This window comes from Hibiscus syriacus, unplaced genomic scaffold (genome assembly GCF_006381635.1).
Source record: "Hibiscus syriacus cultivar Baekdansim isolate YM2019G1 unplaced genomic scaffold, ASM638163v2 tig00110319_pilon, whole genome shotgun sequence".
Taxonomy (NCBI): Eukaryota; Viridiplantae; Streptophyta; class Magnoliopsida; order Malvales; family Malvaceae; genus Hibiscus; species Hibiscus syriacus.
The window spans coordinates 1,695,391-1,715,923 of record NW_024062678.1 but is presented as its reverse complement, the minus strand read 5'-3'; the positions used below and the strand labels follow the sequence as shown (position 1 = coordinate 1,715,923).

The following is a 20,533-nucleotide window of genomic DNA, read 5'->3' as shown; positions in this document are numbered from 1 at the left end:
AATTGTCACTGAATTTTTATAAACATTTTATTTAGGTCCTCTAACTTTTAAAACTTACAATAAAGTCCTCAACAGTTACGTCGAGGACCATATTGCAAGCGGACTAAATGTTGAGGGACCATATTGAAAATGGATTAAATATTGGGGGATTATATTGCAAGTTTTAAAAATTATCTGGGAAGAACTAAAGTGGGGCGACTCATCTCATAAATGGATTCCATTTGGCTGCTTGTACACATGTGGGTCTGGAAGTTACAAAATTCCGTCCCTAAACGATATTCCTTTCAAGTTTAATGTTTCTCTATTGATGGTAATGTTTCTCTAAACGATATTCCGTTGAAGATGCGTCATCTTCTTTTCTTTTTCCAAACCTCATAACAGTAATTGCATGGTCATTTCTTATTCCAGTTGCAGTTGGAACTGTGTTTTGCCACCTATTAGTTGATTTTGAAAGTAGTTCATTTGGTTCTAGATAATTTGAAGTCTTTGTTTATATGCTTGTGTGCTGGGGGCAGGGTAATCCAAATGTAAAAGCCATTCATTCATCAAAAGATGTTGACGAGCCTCCGTTTTTTATGGATTCATCTGTTTTCTTCGCCATCAAAGACGCCATTTTAGCCGCCAGAGCAGAAACGGGTCATGCCGGGTGGTTTCCACTTGATAATCCCGCAACACCATAACGAATCAGAATGGCGTGCCTAGATGAATTTACAACACCATTTGTAAGCTATGATTTCCACCCAAAGCTTAGTGTTTGAGATGGTTGTGGATTGCCTATACCATTGCAGGAAGAGTTTAAATTATGCCATGATTTTACGGATTAATTCTGTAACACCCCCAACCCGTACCCGACCCGGATACGAGTCCGACGTGTCACATTGACTTTTCAAATCTTGACTCTTAAGAAAAATCCCGGGAAATTTAAAACTTTATTTAAAACAAAATACAGACTTGATCAGAGTGCTCGTACTTAATGACTTATTACATGCCAACACTTTATACATAACCAAATACATACTTTGTCAAATACTTCTGATCTGATCTTTTAGTAGTGATACTGTCTTTGCCACTTCTATTCTTTCACTTCTCGTTCTTGGTACCTACGTGTAAATCACTTACACGCTAAGTCATAGACTTAGTGAGGCATATAAAACATATAATATAACCATATATCATTTCATATAAATAAAAGACATACATATACAAACACTATCAATAATCCTTTCCACTTACCCTATACTCATCATATAACACATATAATTCATGTATGTGCATTCATATCATTGAATCACTACATATCAATATGCATGAATCTATGGTATGATAACAATATACAATCAGGTCATGCACACATGCAACTTACCTTCTTTTATCACTTTCACTTTCATTTTTCTTTCAATTTCATTGCCCATGTATATTATTGAGAATAGAGGTATGTGAGTACATTGAGGTTGTGCACTAATGCTGTCACCACAGCTCGTATAAATGTCCCGAAGGACCTATCCAGTGGTCACATAGACCCCGGTAACTATCCAGAGGTCATATAGAACATCGGCAACTGTCCATAGGTCCCAAAGAACCTAGGTAAACTGTCCATATGTTCCTTAGAACATAGGTATACTGTCCATATGTCTCGAAAGACATAGGTAAAACCCTCGACTCTTGGCATGCCAACTATACCTATAGCTCTCGTATCATATACTATGGGCATTTATTTATATATTTCGTATCACTTGTTCTTTCTCTTCTGTCACATACCACATGTATGTGTAACCATATATCTCATATCATGTTAGGATTTTCGGAAGCTCGAAACGACAACCGAAACGGTTTGCAAAGAGGGGTTGGAATGGTTTTGTGTTTAGGGAGTAAGGAGATTGAAAGATAGAAAATTGCACAGCGATTTAGAGTGGTTCGACTTTATCAACCAAAGTCTACATCCACTACCTTAGCTCATCACCAAGGATTTTCCAACAAATTCACTAATTTGTTCTTTCTTTTGAGGACAAAGAGATAACCTTACAACTCCCTAGTTTTTCCGGGCTAAACTAGAACCTTTCCCTAGCTTTTACACGGGCTAAGCTAGAACCTTTCCCCTTTACAAAAGGATAATAAGTGTAAACAAGAAAACCTCTCTAAGGTAGGTGTTTACAAGATTGAGCTCACAAGAACAAAATATTTACAAGAGAAAGATGAAATAAGATTGAAAAACTATTCTCTTGTGTTTGATTGCTTGGATAGTTGTTCTCTTACTTCTTCAAGTGTCCTTAGCTTGTATTTATAGCTTGGAATGTGTTTGAAGTCATATCTAGCCGTTGGGGATGTTTTGGAGCCGTTTGGGAATGATTTTTCTACTCAAAAAGGTTGCCCAGAATGGGGGGAATCGGTACCCCTTCATAGGGAATCGATACCCCTTCATAATATTCAAATATTATGACCGTTGGGCTGATGAACAGTGAGGGAATCGGTACCCCCTTGGGGGGAATCGGTTCCCCTTTTACATACTGAAATTTTTTAGCATCGGTACTGTTCAAATAGTGATTTATTGTTCAAATAGTAATTTACTGTTCAAATAGTAAATTACTATTCATAAAAACATTTTTGTGCTCAATTTTAAATTAAAAGAACTTTGAATTATTTTTGTAAATTTTGAATAAATTCAATTAAGTCCAAATACATTTTGTAAATTCAATTCAAGTCCAAAAAATCATTTTGCCTTAAATTGTTATATCTAAACATAGTTTAACAATCTCCCCCTTTTTGGTATAACAAAACATTTGAAAAATTGTTTTTGGAAAAACTCCCCCTTAGTAAAATGTTTAATGAAAAAGATCCTAGTTGTTGGAAAACATATGAAAATGTTAAGCTCCCCCTTTTTCATTAAGAAATTGAATTTTTTCAAACCATAAACTTCTCTCCCTTTTTGTTATATTAAAAATAATTCAATCTTTGATGTTCAAAATAACTTTGGAGAGTAAATAGTAAATTTTACATTTAAAATCATTTGAAAAATCAAAAGCTCCCCCTTAATAAATGCATTCCAATCAAAATTTAGCTTTTAAGAACTTGACACTTAAACAAAATTGAATTTCAACAAAGAATAACAAACAAGTTAGTAGCACATGAAATTCAATTTATCCAAGACTAAAATACTTTATGCAATACCAATTGTTGAAATTTGATATAAATATCAATTGTTAAAATTAAGTGCATTTGCATAAAGTTTTCCAAAAATGTTATGCATTTAAAAAAATTGATATCAATTGTTAAAGAGATATCATTTTCATTTAAACCACATGCATAATCATTTAAATTTAGGTCAAAAATTAAAATCAAAGCATTTTAAAATTTGATATCAATTGTTAGAGAGATATCATTTGCATAATTTTGACCAAAATTCATTATGATGAACTAAAAATTATGAAAAATCATTAAAACTTTAAAATGTTCATCATAAAACCTTTTTAACATACATGAGATTAAAACAAACCATAATCATTCAATATCAAAACTCATGCATGCTTAAAATCAAATGAGCAACCAAATAATCAAAATAAAAAACATTAAGCTTAGAGGTTACCCATTCCTTTTCAAGTGTGGCTAGAGCATCTTGAATATCATCATTTTCATCACCATTGCTCCAACACACCTACAAGAGACATTTATTTCGATTTTGGTATCCAAATTGCTTTGGATCCTTGAATGTTAGTTTCAATGCCCCTTGTTCCTTTTGGAACCCATACTTGCCTAATTTTAAAACGTTTTCCTTTCTTCAAAGGACAAGTATGTTCCTTATGACCATGATAATGACAATGTGAGCATATTGTCATTATTGAACTAAATGAATTATTTAAAATGATTTCTTTTTCTTTTGTTAAGCATTCAAGCTTAACTTTTAAATCAAAATTTTCTTTTTCAAAACTTTCAATATTTATTTTTGAAAGCTCTAAATCCTTTTTCAAAATTTCATTTTGGCTTTCAAAATCTATTTTTGTTTTCAAAAGAAAATCATTTTCGATTTTAAATTTTGAAATCATTTTCTTATATTTGGAGTTCATGGTCTCAAACTCCGAATATAACCTATTAAAAGCATCTTGTAACTCATCAAACGTATATGAATTAAATTCATTTTAGTTAGAAGATACCTCAGGCTCTTCATAAGCCATTAGAGACACCACCTTTGTTGGTTCTTCTTTCTTGTTTCCATGGATTTCCTTGAGCTTATTCCAAAGCTCCTTGGCACTTGAACATGAAGAAACTCCTTCATAGATTTCAGGACCAAATGCACAAAACAACATGTGCATGGCCTTGGCATTAAGTTGAGCTTTCTTCCGTTCTTTGTCACTCCGTTTCTTCTCCTTCTTCTTTGGAGAAGAGTAGCCATTCTCGATTATCTCACATACATCAAGATCATTGGATTGGATGAATACCTTCATTAATTTCTTCCAATGATGATAGTTGTCTCCATTGAAGTATGGAGGCTTGTCCGTTGGTAGGGAGTCTTCCAAGTGGAACGAGCCGGAGGTGGAGGCCATCTTCTCGGTTGTGTCGGGAATTGGTAGAGCTTCTTCTAGGATCGTCTCAATGTGGTTAAACCTTCTTAACGAGTTAGGCTCTGATACCAATTGTTAGGATTTTCGAAAGCTCGAAACGACAACCGAAACGGTTTGCAAAGAGGGGTTGAAATGGTTTTGTGTTTAGGGAGTAAGGAGATTGAAAGATAGAAAATTGCACAGCGATTTAGAGTGGTTCGACTTTATCAACCAAAGTCTACATCCACTACCTTAGCTCATCACCAAGGATTTTCCAACAAATTCACTAATTTGTTCTTTCTTTTGAGGACAAAGAGATAACCTTACAACTCCCTAGTTTTTCCGGGCTAAACTAGAACCTTTCCCTAGCTTTTACACGGGCTAAGCTAGAACCTTTCCCCTTTACAAAAGGATAATAAGTGTAAACAAGAAAACCTCTCTAAGGTAGGTGTTTACAAGATTGAGCTCACAAGAACAAAATATTTACAAGAGAAAGATGAAATAAGATTGAAAAACTATTCTCTTGTGTTTGATTGCTTGGATAGTTGTTCTCTTACTTCTTCAAGTGTCCTTAGCTTGTATTTATAGCTTGGAATGTGTTTGAAGTCATATCTAGCCGTTGGGGATGTTTTGGAGCCGTTTGGGAATGATTTTTCTACTCAAAAAGATTGCCCAGAATGGGGGGAATCGGTACCCCTTCATAGGGAATCGATACCCCTTCATAATATTCAAATATTATGACCGTTGGGCTGATGAACAGTGAGGGAATCGGTACCCCCTTGGGGGGAATCGGTTCCCCTTTTACATACTGAAATTTTTTAGCCTCGATACTGTTCAAATAGTGATTTATTGTTCAAATAGTAATTTACTGTTCAAATAGTAAATTACTATTCATAAAAACATTTTTGTGCTCAATTTTAAATTAAAAGAACTTTGAATTATTTTTGTAAATTTTGAATAAATTCAATTAAGTCCAAATACATTTTGTAAATTCAATTCAAGTCCAAAAAATCATTTTGCCTTAAATTGTTATATCTAAACATAGTTTAACATATCATATCACATGTATTATATATATATACATGTATTCATGTAAATCATTTCATGTAATTCATATCACATATATCACATGTGCATATAAGCTTATAGCTTCTTTCACATATACATGTAGTCACATAGCTTTCTTTCATGTAACCATGCATGTCATGTCAAATAACATATATCATATGTTGCATTTTCACTTAAGCATATAAATCATATAACATAGCATCCATCTATTTCTATGTATTAATGCATACATGGTAATCACATAACAATTTAGAAGTTACTTCTTACCATAGTAACTCCATCACTGGCTCATCACAAGCCAATGTTAATTCAATAAAATAAGTACAAAATAATTTGCACTCACCTTAGCTTTGCTTTGATTCGATTCTAATTCCTCAATTGTCCTGAAACGGATCACTTTCTATCTCTACATAACAATACACAGATTCATATCAATATTCCAATTGATATATTCTAAACTGTCACTTCTTAGGCTAAGAGAAAAGCCCCTTTCCTCTTTCAATGAATGTATGCATCGATGCACTACTTGTGCATCGGTGCATAAAATGCATTCGATGTTTTTATTTAATGGGGATGCATCGATGCACTCCTTATGCATCGATGCATAAATCCTATTCGATGTTTTCTATTTAAATTCATGCATCGATGCACTGCATGTGCATCGATGCACCTTAAACAATTTCTGGTATTTATCATCGATGCATCGGTGCACAATAAATGTGCATCGATGCACATTGCCCAGAACTGACATTTTAACACGTAAATCATCAACTCTTCACTTAATTCTTCTATTTTGATCCCCTATTATGACTTTAAACTCAACTATCATTATTGAAACCAACTCATGTCCATATAAATCATATTTATCTTCCATATTTCATCAAGATTCTTAAAATTAAGAATCTTACTAAACTTTCAAATTTGTTATAAATCTTTTCTAACTTTATAAATCTCTTATTCTTCTTGATGACAAGTCAAATTCCATCTTAAAAATCTCTTATTAACTCTTTTCCAAAATTTCCTTTAAAAACCCATTTTCTTTAATCTTTCATAACTTCTTTATCTTTCAATCTTAAGATAACCTAAGCTTTCCTTAAGCTTAGTTATTATCTAATGATCAAAACCCAACCATAAATTTAGCAAATAACCAACTAACAAAGAAACTCACCTTTGCAAGCTGGCTCTTCACGTTTGAGAGAAGATGAAGATGAAGAAGATAAGTCTAAAACTTATCTCTTCAATCATACCTCTCATATATTATAATACCCATTTATTAATATTTAATATTATCATTGTTCAATGACCATTTTGCCCTTCATCTACTTTAATAATTACTAACAACTTTTAGGAATTATTTCCAAATAAATCATCGAATTATTCCATTCTTCTACTTAATTCATCAAATTCTTAAACTTTATAATTTAGCCACTAACCTCTAGTTTAGGATGTTACAATTCTCCCCTCCTTAAGAAAATTCGTCCTCGAATTTTCGCTTTATAACAATATGAAGCAATCCTTATATACCGTCCTCTTTAGTTACTCAATACATATCTCTTTCACTCATGCTATAAATAATCTAACACCACTTATAACACTTATCCTACTTGATTCTTTAAACTCTATCATTCTCATATCTTTCTCTATTTATTCCTCATTATCAAGATTTCCTTATAGCATAACTAAACCATATATTTTCTCATGTTCTCATACACTATTTAATCCACTCAAGTAACCACAAATCTTATTTACCTGAACATTATACCTTAATGGGTTTATATCAATAAAACTACTACAATTAACTCATAACTAAAATTAGTACTTCTCTCATCAATTTACTGTTCAAATGTAATTATGATAGCCTAAATCAACCAATATCATAACACATTTACTATACAACCGAAAGATACCTGCTAATAATTCTGGGTCCTCACAGTCTTCATTATCATTAAGATTATATATTCTAGCAGTGGAGCGCATCTCCTGTTGAGTAGAAGATTCTGTTTGATTTCTTTCTCTACCTCTACCCCTACCTCTTTGAGACATCAAAACAGATCGTTCTGATTGTGCAAGCTCTCTGTCCTTCAATGGACAATCTCTCATGAAATGTCCTATTTCCCCACATTGGAAACAAGCTCCAGGTTTAATTCTACATATCCCACCATGATATCTTCCACAATTCGGACAATGTCTCAATTGTGCTCTTCTATTACCAGACTCTACAAATTGAGTCTGTCTATCTCTCATCTGACTTGATCCTCTAGCGGAGGATGTCATCGACTCTGACCGTGCTTGAGATCGAAAACCAGAATCTCTACTTCTTTTGGGTGATACTAAACTCGATGAAGGCCCCGTTCTTTTAAAAGATTGAACTCTTTGATCCCCATAACGTTCATTCTGAGCTCTTTCAAGAGCTTTTGCACGATTCACTACCTCTTGAAACGAGGACAGATTTAACACAATCAACATCTCCTTTAATCTCGGGCGTAAGCCCTCCACAAACCATTCACATGCATCTTTTTCTGTTGGAACTAACTCAGCCACAAAACGACTCAACTTATTGAATTCACACTCATATTCATATATAGTGTGATCCAATTGCTTCAGATTCAAGAATTCTTGTTTCATTTGCTTGATGAACTGGTCTCCTATATACTTGTGTTTGAACTCTTCTAAAAACAAGAACCAGGTCACTTGGTCACTTGTCATTCTTAGAGTAACGTTCGTCCACCATATTCTCGCTTGTCCACGAAGCAAGGAGACTACTCCGTCTAACTTTTCCATATCAGAACAATGAAGTCCATCTAGCATAATCTTTACGTCATTGAGCCAAAAGTCCGCTTCAACAGGACTCTCCTCAACTTCACCTTTGAATTCAGGAGCTCCTAATCCTTTTAAATCTTTTGCTATATTCCTTCTCGGAGTGAAAGGAGCAGGAGATTGGAAACGCATCAACACCGCGTCTAACGTTCTAAAGAAAACGTCTTGGTCTTGCACAGGCACTCCAGAAAGTGTCTGTCCTTCACCTTGCCTGGCCAGGGCAGGTGAATTACTACCTTCAGCTAATCTATCATTTCCCGCTACGTCTCGGGAGTTGTCTTGTCCAAACATCTAATAAAATACAATCATATCATTCTATTAGCAAAACAGTATACTTACTTTCTATCAGATCAGAAGTTTTCACTATTTCGTTGGCATGTATACTTTTTAAAACACTTTTGACTTCGTTTTTAGCCTAGAATCGGCTAAACCGTAGCTCTGATACCATTAAATATAACACCCCCAACCCGTACCCGACCTGGATACGAGTCTGACGTGTCACATTGACTTTTCAAATCTTGACTCTTAAGAAAAATCCCGGGAAATTTAAAACTTTATTTAAAACAAAATACAGACTTGATCAGAGTGCTCGTACTTAATGACTTATTACATGCCAACACTTTATACATAACCAAATACATACTTTGTCAAATACTTCTGATCTGATCTTTTAGTAGTGATATTGTCTTTGCCACTTCTATTCTTTCACTTCTCGTTCTTGGTACCTACATGTAAATCACTTACACGCTAAGTCATAGACTTAGTGAGGCATATAAAACATATAATATAACCATATATCATTTCATATAAATAAAAGACATACATATACAAACACTATCAATAATCCTTTCCACTTACCCTATACTCATCATATAACACATATAATTCATGTATGTGCATTCATATCATTGAATCACTACATATCAATATGCATGAATCTATGGTATGATAACAATATACAATCAGGTCATGCACACATGCAACTTACCTTCTTTTATCACTTTCACTTTCATTTTTCTTTCAATTTCATTGCCCATGTATATTATTGAGAATAGAGGTATGTGAGTACATTGAGGTTGTGCACTAATGCTGTCACCACAGCTCGTATAAATGTCCCGAAGGACCTATCCAGAGGTCACACAGACCCCGGTAACTATCCAGAGGTCATATAGAACCTCGGCAACTGTCCATAGGTCCCAAAGAACCTAGGTAAACTGTCCATATATTCCTTAGAACATAGGTATACTGTCCATATGTCTCGAAAGACATAGGTAAAACCCTCGACTCTTGGCATGCCAACTATACCTATAGCTCTCGTATCATATACTATGGGCATTTATTTATACATTTCGTATCACTTGTTCTTTCTCTTCTGTCACATACCACATGTATGTGTAACCATATATCTCATATCATATCACATGTATTATATATACATGTATTCATGTAAATCATTTCATGTAATTCATATCACATATATCACATGTGCATATAAGCTTATAGCTTCTTTCACATATACATGTAGTCACATAGCTTTCTTTCATGTAACCATGCATGTCATGTCAAATAACATATATCATATGCTGCATTTTCACTTAAGCATATAAATCATATAACATAGCATCCATCTATTTCTATGTATTAATGCATACATGGTAATCACATAACAATTTAGAAGTTACTTCTTACCATAGTAACTCCATCACTGGCTCATCACAAGCCAATGTTAATTCAATAAAATAAGTACAAAATAATTTGCACTCACCTTAGCTTTGCTTTGATTCGATTCTAATTCCTCAATTGTCCTGAAACGGATCACTTTCTATCTCTACATAACAATACACAGATTCATATCAATATTCCAATTGATATATTCTAAACTGTCACTTCTTAGGCTAAGAGAAAAGCCCCTTTCCTCTTTCAATGAATGTATGCATCGATGCACTACTTGTGCATCGGTGCATAAAATGCATTCGATGTTTTTATTTAATGGGGATGCATCGATGCACTCCTTATGCATCGATGCATAAATCCTATTCGATGTTTTCTATTTAAATTCATGCATCGATGCACTGCATGTGCATCGATGCACCTTAAACAATTTCTGGTATTTATCATCGATGCATCGGTGCACAATAAATGTGCATCGACGCACATTGCCCAGAACTGACATTTTAACACGTAAATCATCAACTCTTCCCTTAATTCTTCTATTTTGATCCCCTATTATGACTTTAAACTCAACTATCATTATTGAAACCAACTCATGTCCATATAAATCATATTTATCTTCCATATTTCATCAAGATTCTTAAAATTAAGAATCTTACTAAACTTTCAAATTTGTTATAAATCTTTTCTAACTTCATAAATCTCTTATTCTTCTTGATGACAAGTCAAATTCCATCTTAAAAATCTCTTATTAACTCTTTTCCAAAATTTCCTTTAAAAACCCATTTTCTTTAATCTTTCATAACTTCTTTATCTTTCAATCTTAAGATAACCTAAGCTTTCCTTAAGCTTAGTTATTATCTAATGATCAAAACCCAACCATAAATTTAGCAAATAACCAACTAACAAAGAAACTCACCTTTGCAAGCTGGCTCTTCACGTTTGAGAGAAGATGAAGATGAAGAAGATAAGTCTAAAACTTATCTCTTCAATCATACCTCTCATATATTATAATACCCATTTATTAATATTTAATATTATCATTGTTCAATGACCATTTTGCCCTTCATCTACTTTAATAATTACTAACAACTTTTAGGAATTATTTCCAAATAAATCATTGAATTATTCCATTCTTCTACTTAATTCATCAAATTCTTAAACTTTTTAATTTAGCCACTAACCCCTAGTTTGGGATGTTACAAATTCAGTTTAACAAACTATCTACTTGTCACTACACATCAGTAGCCTTGACCCTCTCCTATTTGCCAAACAAAAGGATGAGAATCATAATACAATTAATGCTAAAATATATCTTTAATTAGTTGAATGTTTGCAAATAATTTTTAGGGTAAAGTACAGTAATGGTCATTAAACTTTTCTAAAACTTTTATTTAGGTCCCCAACTTTTAAAACTTGCAATACAGTCCCCCAACATTTAGTCTGTTTGCAATATGGTCCCCAACAGTTACATCGGGGACCATATTGCAAACGGACTAAATGTTGGGGGATTATATTGCAAATTTTAAAAGTTGTGGGACCTAAATGAAAGATTTAGAAAAGTTAAGTGACCATTACTATACTTTACCTTAATTTAATAAGTAAACTACAACCTATGTCACTTTTGTTTTATTTCATTTTAATTATTGTCATTAAATTTTTAACTGTTATGGTTTGATCAATATGTTATCAATTACTAACAATTTCATCCATGAGAAGTTAATTTCGTAATTTAAAACAAAGAGAAAAATGAACAATAAAAAAGCTGACTTATTAGTGTTCCTTTATTTTCAATGCTTGCCACATCATCACCATAATCTAAATGATAAATTATGACTTTGAATAAACGAGTTTCTCAAAGATTTTATTAGAAAATTAAAAAATATGAAAGGATGAAATGAGATAAATTTGTTGGGGTAATGTAGTGAGAAAATGAATTTGTTCACAGGTGTTTGTAGAATTTATTTTTTTAAATAGGGTGAATGTTACCGTTTTAATTTAAAGTTGTATAGATCACTTGATATCTTTTGGGAGACGCACAAAAAACATGACATCTTCTTGCATTAGCTCTCGTACTTGTCTTCTTCATCTTCCCAAACTCCATCAATAGTGTCCGCTAGCTCCACGCCTTTTGCTCCATCAGTCCAAGTAATTTCACTCTGGACCAACTCAAGAACACCAACAACATCGTCATTTTTTGTGTGTGTCTAAAGTCATGAGCGAAGGTTGAAAATACATCAAATATTCCATACGTTTTCATAAAAATATCAGGTAATACATGTGTCTTCCTCTAATTCACTATAGAGAATATCCTATTTAAAAAAATAAAGTTCGATAATCTTATCAGAGAAAATATATTTTCCCACCTCATCGTTTGGGTGATCTTGCCGGCGAAAGGAAGACGAAGCATTTGATTTTTTGTTACGAGAAAATTCATTAGAGCAAAAGGTGAGATGGCATTAATCTTGAGAGAAGAATAATTAATCATAATGATTTTACTAAATTAATACTTTGATTATAATCATAAATGATTAAATTGTAATAATAAAAAATTAAATAATCAAAATCAAAATTAAAACAAAAGCAATCTTTGATAATATACATAATTTAAAACGATAAATTTATGGTGAATACAAAAAAGAAGACGGGAAGAAGACATCAAAGGTTTAAAAAAGAAAGAAAAGGGGGAGAGAGACAGAGATAATGAGAAATGGATGCAGTTTTCATTAGGGTTTATACGATGCCTTTATCTTCTTTTTTTCCTTTTTTTTTATTAAATCAAATAGCTTTCTTTAGATATTAAACAAAGCATTAACCAGTTTGACTATTGATTTTCTCTCCCTCTTTTTTGTTTAAGTCAAATATCAGTCCTTCACTTCTTCCAACGATCCAACCTCCATTGTAATTACTAGTTAATTTTTCATTTCATCTAAAATAAAAAAAATTAAACTTTTTTATATTTTATTATTAGTTTCTGTCCTTTTTTTCTTCTTCTTATACAGATCCGAACAGTTAAAAGAGAGAGAAGGATCTGATAGCCTGTATCGATTCCACTCTGTTAAAAAAACACTGACCTTTAATATTTTAAAAAGAAAGGTAATTACCTTTGCTTACTGGGTTTTGGTTATTATTTTTGTTCTTCATTGGGTTTCTGATTAATTGCATTTAATTCTTACAGCCTGTTTCTTTTCTTCTCTTTTCTTGCACTGGAAGAGAGATAGAGAGAGAAAAAAAGTGGTCAACAGGGGTTTTACATGCTTTTGATTCTGGTTCAGTTTATTGCTACGTCATTTAGTGTTTGAATAGTGTGAATGTGAAAGAGATAAGCTTTGCCTTTTTTGCATTTTTGGTTTGCCTTTTTCTTCTCCATGATGCCATCGTTTTAGTGTTCATAATAGTTCATACTTTTTGCTTTTTTATCGGTGGTGGGTCTTTTTCAATTTTGTCAAATATACAGACAAACGATTGGTCAAGAATGATGCTGTGAAAATTTAGTTTTTTTCATACTTGTCAGTGTTTCCACGGCGTTTTCAGGGATTTCCATGGACTTAGAAACTACAGACAAAAAAGGTGTGAACTCTTTGATTATATTAGTATAAGATAAAAAAGGTAGTCTCTTTGTCCTGTTCTTCCACTGTTTTCTCTTTCTTAAACCGGCTTTTTAGTGAGATAGAGAACGATAAGGGCCTTTTTATAGAGATAAAGAGAGGTGCAATTAGTCATGCATGGGCGTTGACAAAGAGACAAGGCCTTGCATTCTTTATTTGTTGAGATGAAACTTGTTGAAAAAAAGTTTTAGACTTTAGCACAATCTGAGTATTGTTTGTAAGGTCAAATTAATGGACAAGAAAGAGAAACAAAACCGAAGCACAAGCTTGTGAAAGTGATAGTGAACGTTTCCAATTTAATGAGTTTTGGGGGTTTGATCAAAGAGTAGTAGCAGCAACGACAGTGGTGGTTTGGGTGCAAGAGTTGTTGTGGCTGATATTGTCCCCTTTCTCTCTCATATGTATTGCCTCATCCCTCTCTCTCTCTCTCTCTCTCTCTCTCTCTCTCTCTCTCTACAGTGCAGTGCCCTTTAATTTATTACCCACTTTGTTTTTCATTTTTATGGTTTTGAGCTTGGCTGTGTTTGTCATTATTTTAAAGATGGGTCATTTAAGAAGGGGGGACTTGGTTTTGGTACAGAAAAGAATGGATGGTCATGGTGAAATGGGGCTGATTGGTGAAAACTTTGATCCTGGTTTCATCGGGAGGATGAGGGAAGATGGATATGAGAGTAGGTCCGGCAGTGATAATTTTGAAGTTGCTTCCGGTGATGATCAGGATGCTGCCGCCGATGGACCGAGGAGGAAGAAGAAGAAGTATCACAGGCACACTTCACGCCAAATACAGGAGCTTGAATCGTATGCTTTTGCTTATATTTCTATTCACTAAAGATTTTCTTTTTCTCAATATGTAATTTATGGATTTTTTTCTTCGTCTTCTTTATTCTGTTGTTCTCTAGTTTCTTCAAGGAGTGTCCTCACCCTGATGAAAAACAAAGAATGGAGCTTAGTAGGAGGCTAGGCTTAGAGGGCAAGCAAATAAAGTTTTGGTTTCAAAACAGGAGAACCCAGATGAAGGTTAGTGGATAGAATATATTTTGTTTTGTTTTACAATATTGATGATTGAATTCTAGACTAATATTAAAATTTATCCTTAGACCCAATTGGAACGCCATGAAAATGTAATTCTTAGACAAGAGAATGATAAACTTAGTGCCGAGAACGGCTTGTTGAAGCAGACCATGACTGCCTCGGTATGCAACAGTTGTGGTGGTCCTGCAGTGCCCGGTGAAATATCTTTTGAACAACACCAACTTAGGATCGAGAATGCTCGATTAAAGGATGAACTTGGCCGGATATGTGCTTTATCAAACAAGTTCTTAGGCAGGCCTCTCTCGTCCTCCGGCAGTCCTATTCCTTCTCAGGGATTAAACTCCAATTTGGAGCTTGCGGTTGGAAGGAATGATTTTGGTGGCCTGAACAATGCAGGCACTCCATTGCTAATGGGATTCGACTTCGGTGATGGCTCTATGATGCCCTTTGTGAAACCACTGGTCAATGAAATGCAATATGACAGGTCAACTTTTGTTAATGTTGCTTTGTCAGCTATGGATGAACTAATTAAGATGGCACAGATGGATAATCCTCTTTGGATAAAAGGCTTGGATGGTGGGATGGAATCCTTGAACATTGAGGAGTACAGGAGGAATTTCTCCTCGAGCATTGGTATGAACCTGAGCGGCTATGCAACTGAGGCTACACGGGCCACCGGACTGGTTTACCTCCATGGTTTGGCTCTTGTAGAGGCACTTATGGATTCGGTATGCCATCTGCTCACTTGTTACTGTGCCTTCATTTCCCTATTGAACTTCCCGTCAGCTTTTCGGATTTGATTGTTTGTTTTGTTCTTTTGACGCCCTTCATTTTAGACTTCGATGAATTGATTTTTTTCTGCACACCTTTTGTTGTTTTTTAGTCCACTTATTTGCCACATTGACATTATATATTGTGCTGGCTAAATTAATTTCACTTCTGGTAGAGACGGTTCTTTTGGTTGCTGGTCCCATCCCATCACTGATTTTGTTGATAGAATCTTCAGATCAAATATTTGAATTGTTGTTAACAAGTTCTTCTTATGATATCTGCATGAATAGAATCGTTGGGTGGAAATGTTTCCGTGCATGATTTCTAGAGCAGCAACTATTGATATGCTATCCAGCGGTACGGGTGGAACCAGAGACAACGAGTTATTAGTGGTATTTCTTTTCAACCATCTGTCTTCATTTCTTTTGCTGCTAACCTGGGGCTTATGAAGATCTTACTTTGCAGATTGATGCTGAATTTCAAGTGCTTTCACCGTTGGTTCCTGTCCGCCAAGTGAGATTCATCCGGTTTTGTAAGCAACATTTGGAGGGTGTATGGGCTGTGGTTGATGTTTCGATTGATTCTACGCAAGGTGCTGCAAATACACAAATGTTCCCGAACTGCAGGAGGCTTCCCTCTGGCTGTTTATCCAAGATGTGGATAATAAGTGCTCCAAGGTAATTAATAAAACATGTACTTGATAATGAGATGCTCATTGAGCTAGAATTGTACTTATACGTATTTAATGAGGTTTTCATCGTAAGATAACTTCGCTGTTGAGTTTAGTTGGGACTAGATGAAGGTGAAATAATATGCACTTGGACTTCAATCCCAATCCTCACTGACTTGTGCTTTGCTCAATTTAAGTCCTTTTTACCTACGCATACAAAGCTTTAATTATTATTTCGCTCTAGGTCTTGTTTAAATCATTTTAAATTCGAGTTTCAAAGCTATGTTGTCTTATGCATAATCTACTTAATTAGTCAACTGCTATTTGCAAATTTGAGGAAATCGATGTTACAGTCACAGCTTGATATTAGTATGATCTTGAGTGTACCTTAATTATAATCTTTATGTGCAGGCAAATCCTTGGAATTGTTGATTACTGTTCTATAAATTATATTTTGGTGTTTCTATTCTTAATCTCTCCTCTTTTACTGTATTTTTAATTGTCCACGAGGTGATTACCAGGATCCAGTCATCATCTTGTAGTTTTTAGTCTCCGTGTTATGTGCCTGTTGCGTTATTTTAATCAGTCCCAATTTACCAAGACTGCAATCTGTCATTTGACTCGATTTCTTGCCCTCTGATCTTTTTTCTTCATGCATTGTGTTTGCGAAATCTGACCGAGTTTATAGTCTTCCAGGAGTCTTGATGGTTTATTTCCCCCCGGGCATGAGTTCATAACTGCCTTGATTATCGATCTGATATTGGTGCAACCGAGCTTTCTTACGAATATTTGAATGCAGGTTACATGGGTCGAACACTTCGAGTATGATGAAAGTGCTGTTCACCATCTCCTACAGCCGGTAATCAGTTCTGGTTTTGGGTTTGGTGCACACAGGTGGCTTGCTACTCTCCAAAGGCAGTGTGACTACTTGGCAATACTGATGTCCCAAGACGTCCCTGGTGAAAATAATACAGGTTCATTTAGCTTGTAGATCATCCGTGAAAAAAAAATGGAGTTGTCCTTGTCTAATATCGCACTTATTTATGCCGTAGGAATAACTCCGGCTGGGAAGAAAAGCTTGTTAAAGCTTGCACAGCGCATGACGAATAACTTTTGTGCCGGAGTTTGTGCTTCAAGCGTTCATGAATGGGACAAGCTTAGTATTGGTAATGTTGGTGAAGATGTAAGGTTGATGACACGGAAGAATATAAATGATCCCGGTGAGCCTCATGGTGTTGTGCTGAGTGCTGCTACTACTGTTTGGATGCCGATAACACAAGAACGACTGTTTGATTTCTTGCGGGATGAACGGATGCGGAGTGAATGGGACATTTTGTCCCATGGTGGGCCAATTCAAGAGATGGTACATGTTGCCAAGGGCATGGAACATGGTAATTGTGTCTCTCTCCTGCGTGGCACTGTAAGTTTTAGGTCTCTAGATTTGTTAGACTTAAGATTGCGGAAATCTTGGATTTTCTCATTCGAATATTTTCCCTTATATCTACCGTTGTTCCGATGTGTATTTCCCTTGCAGGCCGTTAATGCAAACAAGAACAACATGCTAATTTTACAAGAAACATGGAGTGATGCCTGCGGAGCATTCATAGTTTATGCACCCGTTGACATATCATCAATGAGTGTGGTGACGAATGGCGGCGAATCAGCATATGTTGCACTCTTACCATCAGGATTTGCAATCCTTCCTTATATGTCATCTAGTTATCATGGTGGGCTGCGAAGCGACTCGAACGGACCTTTGGTGAAACCCGAGGTTGATGGGAGTACAAGTAGTGGATGCCTGCTTACAGTTGGATTTCAGATTCTGGTGAACAACGTTCCCACCGCAAAATTAACAATGGAATCGGTGGAAACCGTCAACAATCTGATCGCCTGCACGATTCAAAAGATCAAAGCTTCGCTTACCATAACATAGGCGGAGCAGCAAAGTAAGGTAAGTGCATACATTTTCGTGCTTTTGTGAAAGAAAGAAAAAATCAGCAATAGATATGGAGGTGAGTAGGGTTATAAGTCAAGAACGAACCACCGGCACCGGCACCGGAGGCCATGGATGTTGCAGCGGGGATTGTGGTTCGGGCATTGACTTGATTGACCTGTGAGATGGTCTCAGTGGGTAAAAGAAACATGTTATTTTTTTGTTATACAGAAACACGTTTGCAAGACAGGTCTTTTGGTTTTTGTGTTCCTTAAGTTGATCAAAATCCAGGCTAAGCTGTTTTTGCATTTTGGTTTTGATAACATGCTGTTTGATTTATACTCAAATTCGGTTTTTTCGAGTCGAGTTCTACTCCTCCAGTATCCTAATATTTTGTTTGAGATTAATAATATTTTATTTTACTCCGGGATTTTTTTTCATATTGATTCATTTGTTGTTTATTTTTAATTAAATAGCTAATTATTGGAGATATAAATTTATTAAATATTTTTATTTCATATTAATTAAATAATTAAGTAGTGTTAAAAATATTTAAACGATACTTTAATATTAATTTATTTTGACTAATATTGTTTTTATGATGGCACTAGTACCATTTTAAATATATTATCTAAATATCTAGTTCATAATGTAAATTTGATTAAGAAAATATAAAATTAGTTTAAATATATGATAAGCAATTGAAACACTAGGATAACAATCTCTAGCTTTAACAAACTCAAGGACTTCAAACGCTAACATGAATATATTTGACAAAGTCAATTGCAACACTTTCATTTAAAAAAAAAATCATCTGCATCAACATCCAACAAATTATTATGAGAAAAAATAATCTAAAAATTATTGCAACATTCTTTTAATTTATTGTCATCCAATGACTTCAACCTTGTAGAATCAATTAAAAATCCAAAATAAATTTCAAAAATCTTTAACTGCACAAATCTATCTTTCAAAGAAGCGATCGCCATATTAACAACAACAACAAAATAATTAACTTTAAAAGACTCCTCTGTTGATTGTATTTCTTCATCATGATCATTCTCATCAAATTTTCTTTTTCTAAAAATACGACGCTTAGTCGAAAAAATTGGCTCTATGTTCATATCTAATGCAAGACTTTTAGCAATATCTATACTAGCTTCGAACCCCTTATTTCTATAATTTTCAAAATATGACATTACACCTTCTAACTCCTTTATGGTAGTATCAATGCACGTTGATTTAGATTGTAATTTCTTACTCACCGTGTTGATAGCAAATAAAATATCATACCAGATAACCATTCCAAGTAAGATTTAAAAACTTTGAAGGGCACTAGCTAAACTTTTTGCTTTTGCATCATTACCACAATATTCATATAATTGTAACAAAGCTAACCTTATTTTAGGAGTATGACATTTAATAGCTTTGACACTTTTAGTTCGACTTTTCCATCGAGTATCATATAAAGATTTCACAGTTTCTGGAATATTATCACATAAAATTTTCCACCTTTAGGTATAACTTGTGAACAATGAATATATACGTTGCACAATCCCAAAAAATGAAATATCTTTAACACAAGAATGTGCCATATTAGAAAGAGAAAGATTAAGATTATGACAAGCACATGGCATATATAAAGCTCTAGGATTTATTTCAAGCAATCTCTTTTGAACACCTTGGTGTTTTCCTTTCATATTAAAACCACTGCCATATCATTGGCCCTCACATCATCAACGTTAATTTTAGAGATTGCAATGCATTTACTAATTCATTAAAAAGCCTCAATCTAGATGTATCATCCACTTTCAAGAACTCTAAAAAGTACTCTTCTATTTTTACTTTGTTGTTTGACATATTTACGCATCGCACTATTTGAGTCATTTGTTCTTGATGGCTTACATCAGGGGTACAGTCAAGAATAACAGAGAAACACTTTGCCTTCTGGATGATCTTTAGAATATAAGTTCTAATACTATGGGTCGAGAGAGAGATTAGTTCATTTTGAATATTATGACCAAGATAATGATAATGAATATTTTCATTTTGAGTACGTTTAATATGGTCTTGCATAGACAAATCAAATTCAACAATCATTTCAATTAATCCTATAAAGTTTCCATTATTCTCATCGTAAATTTTCTCACTAGATCCTCGAAAAGCTAAATTATTTTTAACAAGACATTTTGCAACACAAACTATTCTTATTAAAACTTGCCTCCAACGTTCTTTCTCTTTTGAAATTCCTTGTTGTAAATCTTTATCAAGTGTTTGGTTAGTTTTTAATCTCACTCTTAATTCACTCCAAACATTCATGTTAGTCATATGCCAAATACTATTTTCATGTTGTTCAAGTCTCTCACTAAGATGCTTCCAATCATTTAATCCATCATTTTCTAAATAACTATTATTGTTTTGCTTTGTAAAC

The 20,533-nt window shown here is 34.2% G+C and overlaps 1 pseudogene; it reads left to right on the top strand.

Moving 5' to 3' along the window:
• Positions 1–13,521: 13,521 nt before the first annotated feature.
• LOC120117340 lies at positions 13,522–18,318 on the top strand (annotated as a pseudogene).
• The last annotated feature ends 2,215 nt before the right edge of the window (positions 18,319–20,533 follow it).